We start from the raw sequence: 8,572 nt of genomic DNA on the forward strand, positions 1-8,572 counted from the left end.
GGAGGTCGTTTGTCAGCCAGGCACTTGCCCTGCGTTCCCACTGAGACGAACCAGCAGAGAAGGACTCATTTGCCTCGGGAAGATGCAGGTGGGACCTCGAGCAGGTGGCCCTGGGTCCAGCACTAGGGCCCAGCCCAACTCTCCGGGCTGGTGGTCAGCTGGGCGGGGAGGAGACTCTGCCCTTTAATGCAGGCTGCTGGCCTCCGTGGCCTCTCAATCTTGGGAGCAGAGTTCCTTCTGGACATGTTTTCCAGTAAATCTGCCTGCTGCCGCCTTCATAGAAAACTGCTGATCTGGGGACTTCCCTGTGGTCCAGTGGTTGGGAATTTGCCTGCCAGTGCAGGGGACACGGGTTTGATCCCTGGTCTGGGAGGATCCCGCATGCTGCAGGGCAGCTAGGCCTGTGCTCCAAAACGACTGGGCTTGCCAGCTCTCTGGAGCCTGTGAGCTGCAACTAGAGAAAGCCTGTGCGTAGCAATGAACACCCAGTGCAGCTCTCTGCCAAAATAAATAAATAAATAAAATTTAAAAAATGAAAAAATCAGCTGGGGAGAGGGGAGCAACTGAGGTGCTCAGCCTGTGATCTGGGTCATGATGGGATGGGCTGGTCTGGCGGCAGACAGCTAGCTGGGGACCAGCTCTGTCCACCAGGGACCCTGAGGCTGCAGTGTCCCTTCAGCCCCGAGAATCTACCGCAGGGAGGCCCCTCTGGCTTGCAATGCTTCCCCTGGAGCTAGCAGCCCCCCAGGAGGCCCACTGCAAGGAGAACAATGAGACAGAAGTGACTCCTGCCTCCTCTGAGGGGCTCCTGCGTCAGTGTCTGTGGAGCAGTGGTCCTTTCCCTGGACAGCAAGGCCTGAGTGGGTCTCTCCCAGCCCCCCTTCTCCTCTGGGTATGAGCACCACCTTCTCAGAGCACCCCCAGGAGAGGTATCAGGGTTGTGGGAGATGGGGTGGGCAGGGGATCCGAAGCAGCCTCTGCTAATTGGGGCAGGACGTCAGGTTTGCTGGCATCTCTTCTCACCTGTATCCCCCGCCCCCCAACCCCCGCCAGGTGACTCTGAGGTCTCTCAGCTCCTGACTGCCTGGGGGACAGCCAGGACCCTCCTTTCATGACCCCACTGGCCAGGGGCTCACATCCTTTGTTCTGTATTTGGCTGAGTCCCCCCAGTCCCAGGAACCCATTGCCTGGGGCGCCCTCCCCTGAAAGTCACAGCATCATTCAGAGCTTCTTGGTCCCCACAAAGCTCACCTACTGGTGCTTTTAATTCAAGCTTGTGTTGTCATTGTCCCCTCATTGTTTTGGGTATAAATCTTTTCTTCTCTTCTCTTCTTGGAACTGCAGCTGGTCTGGTCCTCTGCCACCAGCCGTGGTCTCCAGGGGCACTCAGGACTCAGGCCTGGAATTTTCCAAAAGGGTTTTATCCTGAGTGCGTTGGCGTAAACAATTTCCCCTTCTTGTTCCAGCGGCTGAGATCTGATGGGCAGGGGAAGAGAAAGGGCACAGCTCTAGGGGGTTAGGCCACGGGACAGTGTCTGAGGTCTCTATCCCTTCCACTGGCACCCAGAAAGCATCTGGGCACCTTGGTGGGCTGGGGGCTCTAAGAGGCACGAAGGTGGTGGATAGGGGTGGGAGTGGTGGGTCCTGAAGGCCAGAGCTGGCGGTGGACTCTTCTGGACACTGCGGACAGATGACATCTCTGTTTATTGCAGCATCTTCTCCCTCGAGACTTTTGGATGACCCACTATCTCCAGAACCATCTATTATATAACTATTTGGATGTTGTTTATGCTCTGATAATGAAGAAGGAACTTTCCAGGACAGATAAGGGACTACCTTTGACCCTGCTGAGCAGATAGGGGGTGTCTAGTATGTCACTGCCAGGCCTGCTTCTCCTAACTCATCATCCTTATCTGGGGACAGGAACGGTGTCCCTTTCGTGCCAGCAAAATGCCTTGGGTAGGTCCTTGGGAATCCTCACCTGCCCGCCTGTCTCCAGTGTTGTTGATGGTAACAGGCTTCGTGACTCAGGAGGCTGGGTGACCCCTGGAGGTGTGTGGAGTGAGCTGGGGCTTCGGACAGATAAAATCAAGAACTTGCATTTCCGGCTGTGGGGCAGGAGCAGGGCTGAAATGGAAGAGAGCGTATGTGGGGGGACCCTGTCTCCCACAGGGCTGCTCAGGCTGGGCCTCCTGGGGTCGGTGGAGGGGCTGGTGAAGGAGCGGCTCTGTCTCAGGGAATTAGTACAGCCTGCCTGGCGGGGCTGGTTCACTGCGGGTTTGCCCCTGCTCTCTGTTAAGGGAAAGTACAAGCAGGAAGGGAGGTGAGGCGTGGAGGGACGTGGTTGATGTATCACCTGCCCCCAAACCACCAAGGTGACCTTCTCAGCCCCTGTAGCTCCTCTGACTCCAGCATTCAGATGAGCCTTACAGAGTGCACGAGCTTCCTGTGGCTGCTGTAACAAATGACCGTAAACTCGGTGGCTTAAAATAACATGTATGACTCCCTACAGTTCTGGAGGTCAGCGTCTCACTGGGCTGAAATCAAGGACTTGGCAGGGCTGCCTTCGGTCTGGAAGCTTGAGTGAGGTGGCCGTGGTCCTGCGCCCAGGGTCCCCAGCTATATTGCAACCTTCCAACCTCTGCTTCTGTTGTCACATCTTCTCTGACCTCCCAACCTCTTAGAAACACCTTTGTGATGGTGACTCTGGGCCCACCCAGATAAGCTACCCTCCCAGGCTCCTTAGTCACACATGTAAAGTCCCTTTTTCCACATCAGGTACCATATTCACAGGCTGCATGGGATGTGAACATTTTGGGGGTCATTGCTCTGCCGACCACAGAGAGGGAATATAGGGACTACAGGACCTCTGGGGGATCTCCTCCCCCAGCACAATGTTGAACTGGGTCTTGAAGTCCACAAAGGCCGTGGAGGGGATGAAAGGCATCCAGGATCCTTGGTGGGGACCCAGTAGAGACTCCCCCCAGGTGCCCAGCCCTGCAACGAGAGCCCCATGGGCTTTTGGGTGCAGGAACCATAAAAGAGTAATGATAACATCATAGACTCTCTCCCCGAAATGAATATTTCCAGAGCAAGAGAGAAGGTGAGGCTTAGGGATATAAGTTGAGTCATCTTCTGCAACTTCTAAAATTTCTACAATGTCAGGTGAGGTTTGTAGGAGACAGGGCATGTCTTTCTTTAAATTTTTTTTTTTTTACAATGAAAGTTTTCAAAATCCTTTAAAGACAGACTAGCGCAATAAATTCTCATGTGTGCATTACCCCAATTTGACAGTTATCAAAATTATCACATTTACTTCATCTACTACTCTTTTCTTGTCCTTTGCTATTCTCTGGCTAAAGTACTTTCCAGCCTGTTAGCAGATATTCTGTAACTTTGCTCCTGCGAATATCAGGATGCAACTCTCCAAATATGGAAAGCTTGGTGACATAATTACAGCTCCATTAGCACAATGTCATAATTAACGGTAATTCCTTGGTATCAGCGAATGCCCTATTTATAACCACATTTCTCTGATCGTCTCAAAGAGACCTTTTTGCAGTTGGTCTATTTAAATCAGGTTCCAGACAAGGTCCACAAGTTAATTGTTGTGTCTTTTAAAATTTCTCTTAATCTAGATCAAGATCCTCCTCCTCATTTCCCTCCAGCTATGACTTGCTACAGAAACCAGATATACTGTCCTGCTGATTGTCACCCATATTCTGGATCTGATTGCTTCCTTTCGGTGGTTTAGTTGCTAAGTCGTGTCCAACTTTTGTGACTGCAGGGACTGTAGCCTGCCAGGCTCTTCTGACCGTGAGATTCTCCGGGCAAGAATACTGGACTGGCTTGCCATCTCCTTCTCCAGGGGATCTAACCTCCTGCGTTGCAGGCGGATCTTTACTGACTGAGCTACAAGATTGCTTCCTTTTGGTGTCACTTCATCCTCACCTTTCCTGGAAATGGGAGTTTAGCTCTAGAAGCTAGATTCAGGCTCACCTTTCTGCCAGAATCCTTCACGGCTGGAGCTCTGAGTTGGATTCTTAATCACTGGACAACCAGGGAAGTCCCAAGAAATACTTATTTCATGAGAGCTTGCAAATATGGTGCTTTCCTTCTAGAATCACTGTTTTACAAGTGAAGTCGCTCAGTCGTGTCCGACTCTTTGCCATCCCATGGACTGTAGCCTACCAGGCTCCTCCGTCCATGGGATTCTCATGTTTTACAAGGACCAGTGAGAACTCTGTTAAACAAACCTTCCCTTATCAATTGAGTTATCAGGTTACCCTGAAATAGACTTTAAAAAAGGGAAATCACAAATTGTTTTTCTTTTAGTGAACATTTTTTTTGAATAAAGAGTTAGGCCTTACTTACTTTCAACGAGTTTCCCATGAGGTTTGTTTTGGTTTGCTTATTCCCCCCTTTCTGTTTTTCTATTTCATGTATTCTGTTTGTTTCAGCCCGTTGTGTTCACTGTTCTTTCTTGGGCTTGATTTTCCTCTTTGGCCAGAGATTTCTGATTTTTTCCCCCTCAAAAGGCAGGCCACGGGCGCCTATCACATCAGTGATGGGAGGAAGGGCAATTCCCTTGGATGGTGGGTGACGGACAGGCTAGCACTGGGTAGGGGGCTTGCTAACCAGAAGCTCTTTCTTTGGGGGATTTATTTTCCTGCCTTGTTTGAAGTGCCTGGGTTGGGCCCTCTGATAATGAGCCATACCTAAGCAGGATCCGATTAAAGGGCAGTGGATTCTGATAGTCACAGAGCCGTGCTGGGAAAAGCGGAAGAAATCTCAGAACCGAAACAACAAAAAAACGCCTGGCTATGTAGTCTCCAACATGTCCACCAGGTGGTGCTGTTCAGCCACGGCTCTGTCGGCTTTGGTCCCAGCGGCCAGCTGGTGTCTCTCACACTTTGTCCCCGCTCAGTGCCGCTGCCCGCCCCCTCCAGCCAGGCTCGGGGAGCCAAGGGAGGACAGACACTGTGCCCTGCAGGGTGTGCAGTGGTGGGTTTGGTGGTGCTGTGCCCAACCTCAGCAAGCTCCTGCCAGCGACGGTGACAGCTGCAAAGCTGGCATGGCTTCCTGGCCCCTCTTCTCCCACTGTGCTGACTTGGGCTCTCCCCCACCTGCTCCAACATGGAAAGCAGGCATTTGTGTGGTTATCTGACTGAGGCTGGGGGGAGGACAGATGGGTGTCACTGAAGTAAGCTGACCAGTTGGTGGGTGCACTGGGGGTCTGAGGGCCCAGGCCCAGACTCCTGCACCCGAAGGGAATGGGGAGTGGTCCAGCGTGGTGGGCCGTGGGAAGGGCACCCACCCGCTCCAGGGTGCCTCGTGGTGAGTGGTGTGTCAGCAGGAAGGATCACGCTTGGTAAATGGACGCTCTTCCTCGGGGAATCCCTCAGGAGGGTCGTGTTGGGGTGGCAGGTGGGGAAAGGCCCTGGGGGCTGCGTGCTCCTGGGGTTGGAAAGGGACACAGCACAGTTGGGGTTCTTATCCTCCAGGCTCCTGCCATCTCCTTGCTGGGTGCCACCAGAGGGCTATTTTCAGGTTGGGGAGTAGGGTGTATGGGACCAGCCAGAGGGAGCTGACCACCTGCAAGGCTGCTCTCTGTGGCTTGCAGAATGGGCTGGTCTCAGTCTGACCCACCAGGAAGAACCCAGGCACAGGGTGTGCCGACAGACAGCAGGTAGATCCCCACGTCCAGGGGGGGAACCAGCCAGGGGGGAGCCAGCCCCCTCACCAAGGACGACTCATGTGCCCACTATGTCATCTGAGGAGGAGCACTCATGTTACACAATGAGGGGGTCCTGGGAGGGGACGGAGTGGCGGGCTCATGGACAAGGGGGTCGTGAGGCAGAGGCGGGGGCTGGGGTCTCGTGTCATCACCTGACCTCTTGGTGCTGTTGCTGCAGTTGACACTCCTGGGCTCGGCTGCCACCTCCCGAGGGCCCGAGAGATGCCCTGTAGCCAAGGTGGGTCCCCACAGGAGGCCCTGGTTTCCTCTGGGCAGACGGCAGGCGGTCGGCAGGTTGGGGTCGCCAAGGTGGGGCTTGCACTTGACTGAGGGCCTTGGAGGCCACATTGGGGCTTCTGGCATCCTGCTTCTGCAGCAGCCTGGCCTGGCCTGGGCCCCAGATAGCCCTGGCTCTTCTTCTTTCTCAGGCCACGGGGGTCCTGGGGAGAGGAAGGTGCTGCCCAGGGACCTGGAGGAGCGAACTGAGTGGGGGGTGAAGGTCTGGGTGAGGGTGCAGCCAGGCCTTTCCAGCAGGGACCCCTCAGGAACTGGACCCCCGACCCAGGCCTCAGGGGAGGAGGAGGAGATGTGTGGTTTCCGCCTCCTCCAGGGGCAGAGCCTTCTGTCTTCCTCTCTCTGCCCCCTCAGTTGTGAGGCAGAGTCTGAGAGGTGCTTCCTGCCCTGGCGGGGCTCTGCCGTCCCCTTCCCCTCAGGGGTGCCATATGGGGCCCGTCCAAGCAGCCAGGCCTGGGCTCTGGCTCCTGCCCGTCCCTTCCTGAGGGCCCCGCTGGAGCCAGGAGGAGGACCAAGTGGGCCGGGCAGATGGTGGGCTGCGAGGAGGGGCTGCCCGGGCAGACGAGCCGACTGTCAGGACAGATGGTGGGCCGGGCAGGGGTCCGGAGCCCGGCCCATCTGTTCCAGGCCCCCGGTGGGGCTTTTCTCATCCACCTGGGGCTGAACTGGGATAAGGCCCAGCGGTGGCTTCTGCCCAGCTCTGCTCACGTCCTCCTGGGTCATCTGTCCCCAGGGCTCAGGGCTGGGTGTCCCTCCTGGTGCTCATCCTCCTGGCAGGTGGCATATGGCCACGCTCACAGAGCTGGAGGAGTTCCCAAGGGCCCTGGGGGTGCCCGGGCAGAGCGTGCGGCACACCCTGGGGACAAAGCCGCCCATGGCAGACCGGCAATACCGAGAGGCTCCCAGAAGCCACCAAGGAAAGTTGAGTCTGTGCCCAGTTGTCATCATCAGCCAGCCCCGTTCAGCGGAGGAGTGGGTGGTGGGAAGGGGGCACTGCAGGAGCGGGGACTGCCCTGGTCGGGGGTCAGGACTACTTCTCAGAGGAAGGGGTGGTGGGACCCATGCAGGCTCCAGGATGAGGGGAAGGCAGGCGGGTGAGCAGGAGAGAGGGCCCCCGGTCGAGGGAGCAGCCAGGCCAGGGGGTGGAGGCTCCGCTCAGGGGTGTGGGTGGGAAGGCCCTGGTGTCCTTGCTAAGCCGTGGAGTCACCTCCCATGACTTCAGTCCTTAGATCCCTGGATGGGGGGGTCACAGCTGTGTCCTGGGGCCTGAGCACACTGGGAGAATTCATCCCATTATAGTCTTATGTTGATAATGATAATCCAGAAATATCTTCCTCTATCTTTTTTTAAACCAATTACAAAGAAAAACCTCTGCGGCCACTGTGGGCCACCCGTAGCTGTGTCCTCGAGCAAGACAGGGCTCTGCTTTTGTGCTTTCATCACTGCAGGGGAGCTGCTCCATTAAAGGCCGAGGGCAGGGACCAGGGAGGGGCATGTGGGCCTTGGGTGAAGGGCAGGGGTGTTGACAGGGTCAAGATTGCCCTCCAGAGGTCACTCTGGGTGCCAGATGGAGAGTGGTCCTGGTGTCTGCTCCAATGACCTCTCCAAGAAGCCAGAGGAGGGCTCAGGCTTTGGGGAGTGCCTCCTGTCCAGCCAGTGGGTGCAATGTCCTTCCGTAGCCAGCTCTGGGGGCCCAAGATGGCCCTTCAAGGCTGGGGCTGTGGCAGCTGCTTGCTGTCTTTTGCTGGCTTCCCATCATCCTCTTTCCTGATGGTGGTGTTTGTCACCCAGCTGTGTCTGACTCTTTTCGACCCTATGGACTGTAGCCCGCCAGGCTCCTCTGTCCATGGGATTCTCCAGGCAAAAATACTGGAGTGGGTTGCCATTCCCTTCTCCAGGGGATCTTCCTGACCCAGGGATCAAACCTGGGTCTTCTGCATTGGCAGACAGATTCTTTACTGTCTGAGCCACCAGGGAAGCCAGTTCCTCCTTAAATGCAATTGTCCTGGAGCCAGAGTGTGGGATTCAAATCACACTCTACCCTTACTGGCTGGGTGACCTTGGGTAAGTCACTCACCCTCTTTGAGCTTTGATTCCTTCAGCAATAAAAGGGGGATAGTAGGGCTCCCACTTCATGGGATCTTTGCGACAATTCACTGAGCTACACCCTTAGAACCCTGTCCAGCACATAGCTGGCACTCAATATCATTATTATTATTATTACTGTTGCGGTCGTTGTCTTATTTCATTGAAGTAACATCCACAGAACCTTCAATAAACCGTTTTAAAGTGAACAGGTGAGAGGCATTTGGTATGTTCACAGTGTTGTGAAACTGCCACCCCTCCATCATTCCAGAACACGGTCATTGTCCCAAAAAGAAGCCCTGTGCCCATTATCCGTCACATCTTATTTATTCCCTTGCCTCTGCTGCTACCGCGATCCCCTTAGAAGACCACCAACCCACTTTCTTCCTCTGGATTTGCCTGTCCCGGTCTTTCCTATGACAGAATCATCCAACATGAGGCCTCTTGTGTCTGGTG

The sequence above is a fragment of the Bos javanicus genome, chromosome 19 (assembly GCF_032452875.1).
Source record: "Bos javanicus breed banteng chromosome 19, ARS-OSU_banteng_1.0, whole genome shotgun sequence".
In the NCBI taxonomy this organism is placed as follows: Eukaryota; Metazoa; Chordata; class Mammalia; order Artiodactyla; family Bovidae; genus Bos; species Bos javanicus.